The sequence below is a fragment of the Hemicordylus capensis genome, chromosome 4, assembly GCF_027244095.1.
Source record: "Hemicordylus capensis ecotype Gifberg chromosome 4, rHemCap1.1.pri, whole genome shotgun sequence".
Taxonomy (NCBI): domain Eukaryota; kingdom Metazoa; phylum Chordata; class Lepidosauria; order Squamata; family Cordylidae; genus Hemicordylus; species Hemicordylus capensis.
Window position 1 is genome coordinate 141516010 of NC_069660.1, and position 13688 is coordinate 141529697.

Sequence of the window (13688 nt, forward strand, 5' to 3'; positions counted from 1 at the left end):
AAATTCACCAAAAAGCCCTCTGACCAATCACCCTGCAATTGGGGTGGTAGCCTCCACCCATTAGGCACTACCACCCCACCCCACTCTTTTGGCCCAGATCCCACTTTCTGCCCCCGATCTGCCCCAAAGACACTAAAACTTCAAAAATTCCCCAAAAATCATCCCTTTGCTCAATCCCCCTGAAATTTGGGTGGTAGCCTCCACCCATTGGGCACTACCGCCCCACCGCACTCTTTTGGCCCCAGGGCTTGTTTTTCTAATCTGAATTGATTTGGATTCAGATTCGGATAAATTTGTATCCGAACCGAATCGGGGGTGATTCGGGTGGGCAAAATTCGGGCACAGAACAAAACAGGGGTGTTTCGGTTCGGATCCAAACCGAAACACCAAAAATCCGAATTGCACACCCCTAGAACTGGTAGGATATCTAAAGCTTTTAGTGTAGATTAAAAGTTGCCTCTTCATTTATTGGTGGGATTGAGTGTGAAGGACATTCAGTCAGCTTGCTCCTCCCTATGCCAAATTTGATTAGAACCCTCTCAAAGTTTGCTTTCTACTTTGTCACTGAACTATTTTGCATTTTAGGGGGAAACTATCATGGCTTTTCTTCTAGCAATAAGAACCACAACTGGTAAAATCCTTCAGCTGAAATCAGTTTTAATACCTGGATCTACTGCAGAATTGATGGGATTTAGCTCAGATGTTTATAATAATAGGGAGTCAGAGATGGAATATTCTATATATTTGATTCCAAAACATGTGAAAAGTAAAGTATTAAAGATGGTTTCACCTACTAATAATGAATGGAAGATGTTTAATAAGTTGTAAGCTAAGACTTGTTCACATTGCTAAAGTTCTACATAACCCACAGCATGTGGGTACATGGTCCTTGTTTATGCCATTTTACTCCACTTTTCGATATACACTGGACCAGTTCAAGTAATATTAGTCCCAGCTCATATGAAGAAGTAGAAGGTACACCAAGAGTGTGCCAGTCAGAATGTCCTCCATGAACATCCCAATGACCTCCAGGCATGGCCCCTAATTGCATGTGGGGGCTATTCATCCAAATAGCCCCTGCATACCCTCCAAATACTTGTTTAAACAGTATTTGGAGCATGTGTTTAGGAGCCATTCAGCCCCTGAGGCTCTACAAATGATGGATGTGTAGAGCCTAATAGAGACAGTCAAGCCCTCTCTCCCTGCAGATGATCAAGGGGCTAGTCCTGGGCAGCCGGATCGGTTGCCCACACAGTTACTAGCTCCGTCACGGAGCCAGCTGGGGCTGCGGGGATCGGGGGCCGCCCAACCCCAGGAAGTCCTGCACGGGACATTCTGGGGAGAACCCCAACACCGGAAGGCTAGTTTTAACCTCCTGCTCTGGGGTATCCTCGTGAGTCGCTGCACCACGGCAACTCACAATCACAGAAAAGGTGTTAGCGGAGCGCTCACTCCGCCAATCTCATTTTAAGGGAGGGGTATTTAGGTGGGCTAGCCACCTCTGAACCACCAAGCTCGCCAGTGAGACCAGTGGGTCTCATGACCACTCGAAAGCGGCGAATGGTCGTGAGAATAGCCTCTCTTAAGTGAATGGCCCAGGGTCACCAAGTGAGTTTTACTGTGGTTTAAAACTCATCTCTCCCTGTCTGGCATGCTTCCCTATACACTGACTTTCGTAGAGAAAGGTTAGTGTGAACTAGGACGCATGCAAAGAGACCTCACAGTCTCTGCTTTTAAAGACACCTTAACACTTTTGATAAAATAATTTTATAGCTCCATTATAAAAAAATGAAATTATGGTTCATGTGCATGAGTTGAATTACGTGTTTCAAATCTCTATACATCTAGAATAAATACATATCAGGGTTAGACTGCTGATAGTTCATATATACAACTGGTGTAGTGGCTAGAGTGCTGGACTAGGACCGGGGAGACCTGAGTTCAAATCCCCATTCAGCCATGATACTAGCTGGGTGATTCTGGGCCAGTCACTTCTCTCTCAGCCTAACCTACTTCACAGGGTTGTTATGAGGAGAAACCTAATTATGTAGTACATCGCTCTGGGCTCCTTGGAGGAAGAGGAGGATATATAATGTAAAATGATAATAATAACATATAATAATAATATTTTGGAGTGCCATCCATTATATCTGTAACACAGCAGCCAACTATTTATTAGACTCTATTTTTTAAAAAAGTACAAAAAATAAGTAAAAAAAAATAGTGGATCACTGGTCACAAACAAGCATAGGGAAAGCAGGATGTCACAGAAGGGAAAAGAGTCCCATGCAACTGTTTAAAAGAAAAAAAGAAAAAAGCAAGGCATGTAGCAGAAAGTGTTCACAGAGCAGGAGGCTGTTGGTTCGAGTCCCCGCTGGTGTGTTTCCCAGACTATGGGAAACTCCTATATCAGGCAGCAGTGATATAGGAAGGTGCTGAAAGGCATCATCTCATACTGCACAAGAGATGGCAATGGTAATCCCCCCTGTATTCTACCAAGAAAACCACATGGCTCTATGGTCGCCAGGAGTTGACACCGATTCAACAGCATAACCTTTCCTTTCCTTTCCTTTCCTTTCCTTGTGGCATCAAAGTGATCCCTTCTCTTCTAAATTATCTATAGTTCACTGAGCACTTGAGGCAGGGATTTTTGTACAGGCCATCTCCAAGGGAAAGGGGCAGTGTCCATGGTCATCAGACTGAGTTTATGGAGTATTTCCTATGTATTGGGAAAGTGCAGAGGCCTAGTAGTGTAATGATAAGCACATTATAAATAGCAAGGATGATGATGTAGAATATCCCTGCATGTGGCTATGCAGATAGAAACTGGTGTACCTGCATCATGCAGTCATTTGCAAACTGTTTTCTCCAGAAAATAAATGGCAAAAACCCTGAATTTTACCATTTCTAGTAGCAGGATACAGTAATGAATGGCTGTCCAGTTGGAGGAGGGAGACCTGGATTCAAGTCCCACCACTGAGTTCTTATATTATTGGAGCAGTATAGCTTCCTGTGGTGCATTGCCATACTACCCTGCTAAAGTCTGTGCCAACAATGCTGGTGTGTGTGGGACTCAACTGATCCATATGGATCCTCTTTACAGATGTTGCAGGAGCACTGTGGAAATGTACAATGGGGAAGTGGTTCCCACATTGCTTGGGTAATGTGTGAGTTCCTGTGTGTGGCCTTAAGTGGAGCCTAACCTCAAATTCACCTATGAAAAAAGGCAGTAACAGTGATCTATTTCATATAGTTGTGGTCCATACATGCATTTCATTACTCGATGACTAGAACTGTTTACTTGCATGTGCGAATGAGCTGCCATAGATCACACCAAACTTTCATATCATTTGCTGTCACTACTAATGTAATACATTTTCGCGGCATCAGTTCACACATTTCTCTGCAAGTCATCAAGTAATGCGAGTAATCAAGTGATGAACTCCAAGGATTATACAGTATATGCATATTAACCTAGTTCATGGTTTCTTGTGAGAGTAAAACCAAGACCACTTTCAGAATACCTTGCAAATTACAAGTATGTTGTTGTGGAAATATTTAATAGGCATGTTAAGAAGAAAACTGTGAAGGGGAGCTCAAATGTCTGCAATTTTTCATACCCACAGAAATATTTGTAAAGAACTGGCTCACTGTTATTCCCTTCCTTCCCCAATCCATATATGTCCCAAGGGGCAATTTTATTTGAAATCATAAACCTGCATGACAAAATCCTGAAGGAGAAGGATCTGAAGAAAAACAGATCTGACTTATTCCTAAAATATCATGCCCTAAAGCTTCCCTGAATGTGTGAAGGGGTGGGGGGACATATTGGGATAGCTGAAATACAATATCCATTTAATAAATCATTTATTCTTTCTCTCTCCAAAGTTTAACAACATACCAGAATCACAGCATGAGTTTAGAAACATTATCAGGGAATCGGTGGGAATCAAACCTTATAATACTCTTAAGCTTATGAAATTTTCTGCCAAGTCTTTAGTCTGAGCCGCTGAGTAACTCTCCCCACGATGAGCATTAATGTTTTTTAATGTCTTTTTGTCTGCCAAACAACTCAAAATGTGAACATTTGAAACATTTCTTCAGGATATTTCCATGTGTTATGCAACTTGGTTCATGCACAATAATACTGATACTGTTACTTAGGGGAAATTTGTAAGGGCTAATACAAGTTCCTATTAACACTTCAATTGAGTTCAAATTATTCCAGGTATGTGAGGATGTATTTTCTTCGGCTGCTTAAATTGGTCCTTGTATTTAGCAATCTGTAAAAGCTTTCAAATTATTTTCACAGATATTTCTACCCTTTAGATACTGGCTCCACATGTGCAAGACACTTTTGCCTAAAATGGATCTGCAAACAGTGATGTCAGAGGCGTATCTAGGGAAAATAGTGCCTGGGGCAAGCACTGAAATTGCGCCCCCTGTCCAAACATATGACACCCATCTTTCAGATAATTTTACCATAATATCAGCTCAAAAATACAATTCAAGCTCTTTAATCTTTTAATATTTCAAAAACTATTTAGCAGTGGATGTAGCCAGACCAAAAAATGCTGGAAAATTACAAATTTCAGTATGCTGGGGCTCATTAAAAAAATTACCTGTAGCCCCTTTGGGGGGCTTCCTAAATGCTGGGGGGGCTGCATAGGTTCCCCCTCCCCCCACCAGCCTCTTAATTCACTGCCACATCCCGTCCTAGGCTGATTTCCGGGCCTGTTCGGACCTGCAAAGATTGGCATGGTGGCCATTTTGGAGGCTACCACACATGCTCAAATGGCCTCTGCGTGGCCTGGCAAGGCCTAGGGCCTCACAGGGACCATTTGAGCAGGTGCGGTGGCCATTTAATTTTTTTTTTTAAATGGCCACTGAAAACAAAATGGTGGCCGCACATGCTCAAATGGCCTCTGCAAGGCCTGGCATGGCCTACGGCCTCACAGAGGCCATTTGAGCATGCATGGTGGCCATTTTGTTGCCATTTTGTTTTTGGCAGTCATCCTTTTTTTAAAAATGTGTTAATTTTTAGAAATGGCGTCCCCCTTCAAGTGGCGCCCGGGGCATGTGCCCTGCCTGCCCTACCCTTGATACGCCCCTGAGTGATGTGGTTTTCACAATTTATGAATAACATTACATGCGCAATTGTTTTAATTCCACATCATTTCCCACTTGGAACCACATCTAATGCTTCCTCGTGGACAATGATGTGCAATGATCATTTGAGCCTCACACAATTGGCTTAAAGAAGGCATCAACTTTTACAATTTTAGCCAGCGTGGTGTAGTGGCTAGAGTGCTGGACTAGGACTGGAGAGACCCGAGTTCAAATCCCCATTCAGCCAAGATACTAGCTGGGTGACTCTGGGCCAGTCACTTCTTTCTCAGCCTAACCTACTTCACAGCATTGTTGTGAGGAGAAACTTAAGTATGTAGTACACCGCTCTGGGCTCCTTGGAGGAGGAGCGGGATATAAATGCAATAATAATAATAATAATAATAATAATAATAATAATAATAATAATAATAAATAATTAATAATAAAGCCACCAAGTCTGATCTGCAGATGGCTGAGATGGCCACATTTCAATTTTGAATTAGCTTTTTTTGAGATTTTTCAGACAATTACTGGAAAAGATGCTCAGGTTTCTTCTTAGTTCTGTGAACTTTCAGAAAGGACTAGTCCATTCCAAACATTTCCTGGCCAGTCTCCAACTGTCCCTAGCCTTTCCATGCTGCTGATTTCCCTTTGTACTTAATGGCCCTTAATGGTTTGAGCCCAGGGTATTTAAGAGAATGCCTTCTTCATTATGAACCCCGCTGCCCATTAAGTTGTTCAGGGGAGGTTCATCTGAGTTTGCTAGTCTGGTGATGACTCAGAGGCAAGCCTTCTTTGTAGTTGCCCCAGAGCTGTGGAACACACTTCCTGCTGATAACAGAGCTGCTCCATCCCTGTTGACGTTTAGGAAACAACTGAGTTTGTTTCCTAAAGTTTGTTTAAAGTTTGTTTTAATGTTGTAAACTGCCTAGAGACTTTGGTAGTGGGCAGTATACAAATATGCTAAATAAATAATAATAAATAATAATTTCTAATTCCCCCATATCCCTTCCCTTTCCCTGAAACTTACCTTCCAGCACCAGTGATACAGTGGAAGGAAGGGATTCTCCTCAGCTTAACACTAGGCCCAAAAGCCTAACCAAAAGGAAACAAAGATTTATTATTTATTTATTTACATTTCTAGTCCGCCCTATTCCCAAAGGTCTCAGAGTGGGTTACAATAAGATCACTGGGAGCTGTCATTTGCTAAGGTTTCCAGGTCTTCACTAAGAGCTCAGTATCCATGGTAAATTACAATTCCTAGGGATCTTTGCACTGTTGGTAAGGCTTTGGGGCCTAAGAGGCTTTTGGGCCTAAGGCTTTGGGGAGAGGAGAGCTGGTCTTGTAGCAAGCATGACTTGTCCCTTTAGCTAAGCAGGGTCCACCCTGGTTGCATATGAATGGGAGACTTGATGTGTGAGCACTGCATGATATTCCCCTCAGGGGATGGGGCCACTCTGCAGTGGTTCCAAGTTCCCTCCCTGGTTTCTCCAAGATAGGGCTGAGAGAATATTCCTGCCTGCAACCTTGGCGAAGCCGCTGCCGCCAGTCTGTGAAGACAATACTGAGCTAGATGGACCAATGGTCTGACTCAGTATATGGCAGCTTCCTATGTTCCTATATTCCTAAGAAAGGTCTGAGTAGTAGTCCTCCCCTCACTCCATTTCAACTACTAGAATGTAAGACTGAGGAAAAAGGAAAGAGAAGGGGTTAGCACAAGATGGGGGCAACTAGAATGACATATATGAGGCTGGTTCTTATGTTTTACAGAGATGCATCTTACCCAAGTTTGGGAGCTGTGCATGCTCCCATTTTCTGATCGTGTGTGAATAAAAAGCAAGGTAGTGGGGATGAAATGATTGTCTGCAGCTGGGTTGGAGTGCTCTGTCCTACGCTGTAGCTGTACCCAGCTCTTTAACAAGGTAGAACAAAAAGCCTTCTAAAAAAGAAGGCAGCAAAAAGCCTCGCTGGCTGCTCTCTCTCGTCGCCAGCTGCTGCTTAGCAAACAATCACTCCCTCCCCCCCCTACTTTGCTTTTTACTCAGATGATCAGAAAATGGGAGCATGCACATCTCCCAAACTTAGGTAGGATGCATCTCCTGCCCTTATTAGAACTGTGAGAACAGCCCTATTTACTTACAAACCTAATTGCAATCTATATATTTAATCCTCGTGGACGTGCCTGTCCTGATGCGTGGAAAGTGTCCTTGCACCCAGCGGATTGGCTGGGTGGTGGAGGCACCTGATTGGCTGGGTGGCGGAGGCTTGCACGCAGCAGGACTCAGGAGGCCATTGAGCTGCTGTTGAGGGAAATGGCGGTGGGTGGTGGGCCAGCTGGCAGGCAGCGGGACTGGCCGTGGCGAGGAGGAGGAGGCGGCGGAGAAGGTGACAGCGGCAGGCTCTGCGTGGCTGCCAGGGTCAGGAGGTGGCTAGGCTGCCAGGAAGAGGAGGCAGTGGCAGGAGCGAACGGACGGCAAGCCAGCCAGAAACCACAGGCAGGGAGCGGGGGGTGGAGAAGTGAGCTACCACAAATTATGCAGTCGAGTTTCCCGCATTTGGGGAAATTGCAGGGGTCAGCACACCCGCAGTGCAATGGATGAGCCTCACCCTGGGAAAACCTCCTTCGTGATCAAAGTGTCTCCCCTGCCAGAGATGCCCAGGGGAAGAGTTAGGGAGAAGGGGCTGAAGTGGGGGGGGGAATAGTCAGGGAGAACTAAGGGTGCAGATGCTATGCGCCTGGTCAGCTACTTTAAAGGAATTTTAGATTATTGTTAAAAGCATGTTATTTCTGATATCAGTCTGAAATCTTCAGAACATCATTACTGCGATCTGAAATAAGTATTTGCAATATGACTGCTTTCTTGGGACACTTATCCACAATAAAGAATATGCAATTTTTATTTGGAAACAAAAAAAAAAAAGAATATGATGCATCATGAGTGTCCAGCACATTACAGAATGTAAAATAGCAGCAGCCAGGGTGCAAGCAGAGCTTTTGACACTGCTGTATCTGTCATAGTTTAAGCAAGACAAATAAATGCACCACCATGACACTTTCACTGACGTAGGGAAGCCCCACTCCCATACCGTCTTCAAATCATATGCAGTGTGCAGACCAGGCCAATGCATGTTTGCTTGGAAGTAAATACTTGAAGTTGGAAGTACAATGAAGCTTATTCCCCAGTAAGCATACAAAGGATTTCAGCCTTCACATGCCAGGATCTCATAGACCATATTTACATGTGTGATGAAATTGCATGTAACATGGAACTGCGAGTCCAATGGACTCACTGTTCTGCGTCCCCTCCCCCCATTCTCCCATGCGAATTCACACATTCAGGAAAGTATCCTCTCTGGAGTCAGCGAGACTGCATAGAGGCAAGGGAGCTGGCTGCATGGGCTTCCTTCCTTACTGAATGGCAGTCTGCATAGCCAATCATACTGGAGTTGAAAGAGGAGCTTCCTCCGTCAACTCCAGTTCCAGGGCCAGCAGCCCCTGGTTCTGGATGTACCACAGGCTGCCTGGAACCTCAGGCTGCAGTGACAAGACGCCCTATAACCTGAGGATTCAGATGGAGTTCCAATTCTGAACCCTCAGTTTTACTGTTGTGCCCGACTCTAATTCCCCGCATTCAGATGTAACATCCATGGAACCTCAGACCTGTTCAACCACAGTTCCATGTTACATGCAAATGAGGCCTCAGTGTCTAGCTTTCTTTCCTTATAAGTAGGAGGGAGAACTTTCTTAAACATAGGGTTTAGGAAACTTATTAAATAACAATAACAATAAATATTAATTTTTTTATTTTTAATAATTTTTAATTTTTAATAATATGGCATTTCAGCCTAAATGCAAGTCTAACTAGCCTATTAATTATTTTCCACATGCACTTTGCACAGAATGAAACCTGCACAAAGAGGAACAATGTCTTCCTTCTCCTTTCCCTCCTTGTAATGCTTTTAATTACTTGTAATAATGCAGCTCCTAAACAAAAGCACTGAAGGAAACACTGACAAATTATAGAGAACACATACCTACACACATGGATTTGGCTCTCTGCTTTGCCATTACACCACTGAGATTGATCGCTGTCATCTTTTCCAAGTGCAGAGAGTTATCTGGAGGCAGGAGCTCTTTCTCTCCTTTTGAAGCCCTTTAAACAGCCCTTTCCATTGCAAGGAGAGAGAAAGATATATGGCTTCCAATTAAATCTCCCAGGAGAACCTATAAGTATGTTGCATGGAGAAATTTTCCAAGCGGATTAGAAGCTTTAGCAGTGCGCAAACTACAGAAGCAACCTGCATTTAACACCATGGCCAGGACTACCTTGACTAGATTAATTTTAATTGGTTTTATATCATAATTGTTTTAATCATTTTTCCTGTTTTTATATTTGTTATATTTTAACTTATGTACACCACCTAAGGATGCATACATCAGGTGGTATAGAAATATGATCAATGAACAAAAAAAATGGCATAAAGAGCTTATAATGCAATGGCTAAGAGACCTGAAGGAAGTCCCTACACTTCACACTTAAAACCACTATGTAAACTTCGGAAAACCACTGTCTTCCAGCCTCTGTTCCCCAACCCCTTTATGATGATAATAGCCTTACAGCAAATCTTATAGTAATTTTATAGCAACCTCACAGTCTTTATGCTAGACTCTATCATTTTTAAATGCTCTTAATTGCTTTTAATATCATCTCTCATATCCTCTTTTTACATGCTTCAGTACTGAGCTAGATGGACCAATGGTCTGCCTCAGTATATGGCAGTTTCCTGGGTAATGATTGATTGATAATAGTGGCTTATATACAGTGCAGTATGTCACCCACGGAAGGAGGTCCATGCATGGTGCATGGAACCAGGTTGGAGGCCGGTTATGGGCCTCCACACCAGTTTGAATGAACAGCGGTTCCGCCAATTCGACTTTAAGGGTGAAGGAGGGTCCGCTTACCCCTCCCTCCGCTTTCACCCTGCTGGTGCTCCATCGTAAACCAGAGCGGCAGGGCAACAGCGTACCTCCCTGCCGCCCCATCTCCTCGTCGGACCAGAAGTAAGCAGAAGTACCTGGTGCACATGCCTGACAAGCGCATGTGCGCTGGGTACTTCCGCTCACTTCCTGTCTGATAAGGGGAAGGGGCAGCAGGGATGGGGCAGCAGGGGACGGGGCAGCAGTCCGATGAGGGGAAGGGGCAGCAGTCCGTAAACCGGACTGGTTTACGATGGAGCGCCGGCGGGGGGAAAGTGGAGGAAGGGGTAAGTGCACCCTCCCCTGCCCTTAGAGTCAACTCCCCTGCCTTCGAACCTCCCCCATCCAGTTTCATGCACATCTGTAACGCACACTGGCTCTGTGCTAGTCCAAACAGTGTCTTTGCTCTTCCCAAGCTCACAGAGGTTCCATCGCTACTAACAATTGTATCTTTGCTGTAGTAACATTGCTCCAATTATTCCCAATGGCAGCAGATCACTGTAGCTCTGACACAATGCTTAGGAGCCACGTAGGCTCTGTGAGCAGCAGTGCTGTTTAGACTACCTAATGCAAGTTAAGCACTTTTAACAATCCAAAGCATAATGCAAATGATAAATTGTATCCTTAAAGTTGCATTCCTACATCAATCAAACACCAAACTCCCTAACCTGCAAATAGGGAAAGGGGATAAGCCTGTTCCTCTTCACCTTAACTACACAGGTGCTCCTACACCTGCATAATGCACTGTAATACAGTTCCACGATTAATACAGCATGCCAAGGATGTGGCGGGGAGCCAAAATGAACACTGCTGTTTCAATATAGGCAGCAAAACATATAGCACAGGAGCTTTTCCTATAGAAAGATGTCAAACCTCCTACTTAAGGACAGTTTCCAAATTATTGCATTTGGTTTACTGATGATATGGATAGGAAATGACATCACAGCAAATGAAATGCCTATAGAAGTGATACATAGTATAACCAAAATGCTGTGGCTTAAGTGACTTCTGGTGGGGGGTGGGGGATGGCTTCAGCCAGCCGGAAATCTGGATGTAACTATACATAAGACTCTTATGGTAGAACACTTTTATAGCCGGTGCTGGTAATATCTTCTGTAATACAGTGCAATCCATATAGCAGCCAATAAAATCAATAGGCCAAACATTGTGCCTTAACTATGTTGTGAATTGAGCAGATAGAAGAGACTGATTGAGAGCATGCACAGATAAATTCACAACATCAGGAACAACCGCCCAGCAGCTTGTGGGCTGGATGTGGCTCCCAAGGCACATTAATTAATTAATTAATTAATTAATTAATTATTATTATTTACATTTTATATCCCTCCCTTCCTCCAAGGAACCCAGAGTGGTGTACTACATAAGTTTCTCCTCACAACAACCCTGTGAAGTAGGTTAAGCTGAGAGAGAAGTGACTGGCCCAGATGCACCCAGCAAGTATCATGGCTGAATGGGGATTTGAACTCGGGTCTCCACAGTCCTAGTCCAGCACTCTAACCACTATACCACCCTACCAAATTTAAATCAAGGCTGGTTCCCTAACTCTGCTCTTCCATTCCCCACTAGCCACAATCCTTCAGATCAAGGGAGGGATAGAGCAAAAGATAAGGGCAGCATTCTATTTATAAATAGATATGACAGCTAACCTCGGTGTGAGAAAGTTTCTATTAAAATATACAGCAAACTTCAGAGAGAAATTCCAAGAATATATGCAAGCCTATGGATTTTGATGCTAGATATCTGTGGATTTCTCACATATGCATGGATTTTTTGCAAACCACAGAGTAACTGAATGGCACGCATCTAGTCGCAGCTAAGTCTCAAATTCCTTTGTACATGTAGGAGTCAGTCAGAGTCATAGTTTTGCATTAGATTAAATGAATTGTGCACTTACGCAGACACGCAAAGCCTGTTTTAGTATTATGAAGGCCTTGGATGCTATCACACAGGCATGCTTAAGTTGGTGCCCTGTTCCTTTCTTAGCAGCAACAGGGATAACAGTTAGGCCTCATTAGGCACGTACAGAGGCTTCAAGTGCAGGGAAGTGACTTCTTGGTGTGTGTTGACACTAGAATCCTTAGCCTAGGCCCAAGCCTAGCAAGGCCCTCTTGGAACCTACTGAAATCACCCCCATGGATTCCAGAAAGTCTTCCTAAAAATCCAGCCCCAATTCCACAACTCTATAATCCTCAAATTCCAAAGCAACCTTACGTAATTGTAAACTGAATTTTCTTTAATTCTGCCTCATGAAGTTTCTTTACACTTAAAATAAATTTAAACAACTGTAATTAGAAAATGAAAAAAAAAATCCCTCTTTAAATGAACCTAGTTGGTGAATGGAAATGGAAATATATGCACTGAAAAGGAAATAAAGAACAATTTACTTTATCAGCAGTTTAAAAGCAAAATTTGACTGTCTGAAATCATTAGTCTACAACAGTGCCGAGAGGTAGGGGTCCTAAATAACTTTTAGACCACTCCATTAACAGGAACAGATTGAAAATGTGACAGTTATTGAATGATCTATACATGGTTCACAGTATGTCATTTAAATTTCTCTAAAGTGCATGTACTATCATTTCAAGGCACTTTTAGAACATTCCATTTGACCAATTGCTCTGACTCAAGCCCCACAATTTTATCGATTAATTATATTTGCTTCCTATTAAAAGCCGTTGCTTAAAAAAGAAAAGAAAATCTAAGGCAGCTGAAAAAAAGAAATGATCAGGTTTTTGATATCTTCTAGGCAGAGTTGCCAAGTCTTGAATTTAAAAATAATGCATATGGCCAGCACGTGAAGCTAGGCTGGTGGCAGAGTGGAGGTAGGCAGGGCTATGAATGGAGCCAGGATGGAATCTGTCAAGTCATGGGAGGATCCTGGTACAATCTGACTGGTTATGGGCAAAGCCAAGAGATGAGGTCAAGTGCAAAAATAAAAAATAAAAAAATATATCAGGCTAACTCTGAAATCTACTGATTTTCCAGACCCTGGTTACTCGCAAGAATAAAATTCCACTGGTTGGACATTAAAATAATGGGCAATTGGCAATCTTAGTTCTAGATTGTATTATTGGTGCAGGGATGAGGTTGGCTACCAGGTCAAAAAGAAGGGCCTAATTCCCATGACCCTTGAAAAGCTATTTTTGCAGTGGTGTGCAAAAGACCAATCCATGTGGAATCAGCTTCCATGCCCCTGTAGAATATGATCCCAATGGGTGAAAGTCATTGTACTCAGCAACTATCATGATAGAGATGGTTGTCAGAAAGACTCAAAGAAACTCTTCTCATCATCCGTGAGAAGAGCTTATGTCGGGCCTGGGGGAGAGCGGGCTTAGCCCATTCTCCCCGCAAGCAAGCAGCTGCTCGTAGATGGGCGGCCAGAGCCAGCAGGGGCTGCGGGGACCGGGGAATGCGCAGTCCCTGGAAGTCCCAGGGTGGAACTAGAGAGACCCCCAAGCCTGGGAGGCTTGGATCCTGGAGAGACCCCCAAGCCCAGGAGGCTCAGATCCTGGAGAGACCTCCGAGCCTGGGAGGCTGCTTGCAGCCTTCCGGTGGGGGTCTCCTTGTGTGTTGCCACAGT

The 13688-nt window shown here is 43.7% G+C and overlaps 1 pseudogene; it reads right to left on the bottom strand.

Annotated features, from left to right (window-relative positions):
* Positions 1-7626: 7626 nt before the first annotated feature.
* Positions 7627-7767, bottom strand: LOC128325500 (uncharacterized; annotated as a pseudogene).
* Positions 7768-13688: the final 5921 nt, after the last annotated feature.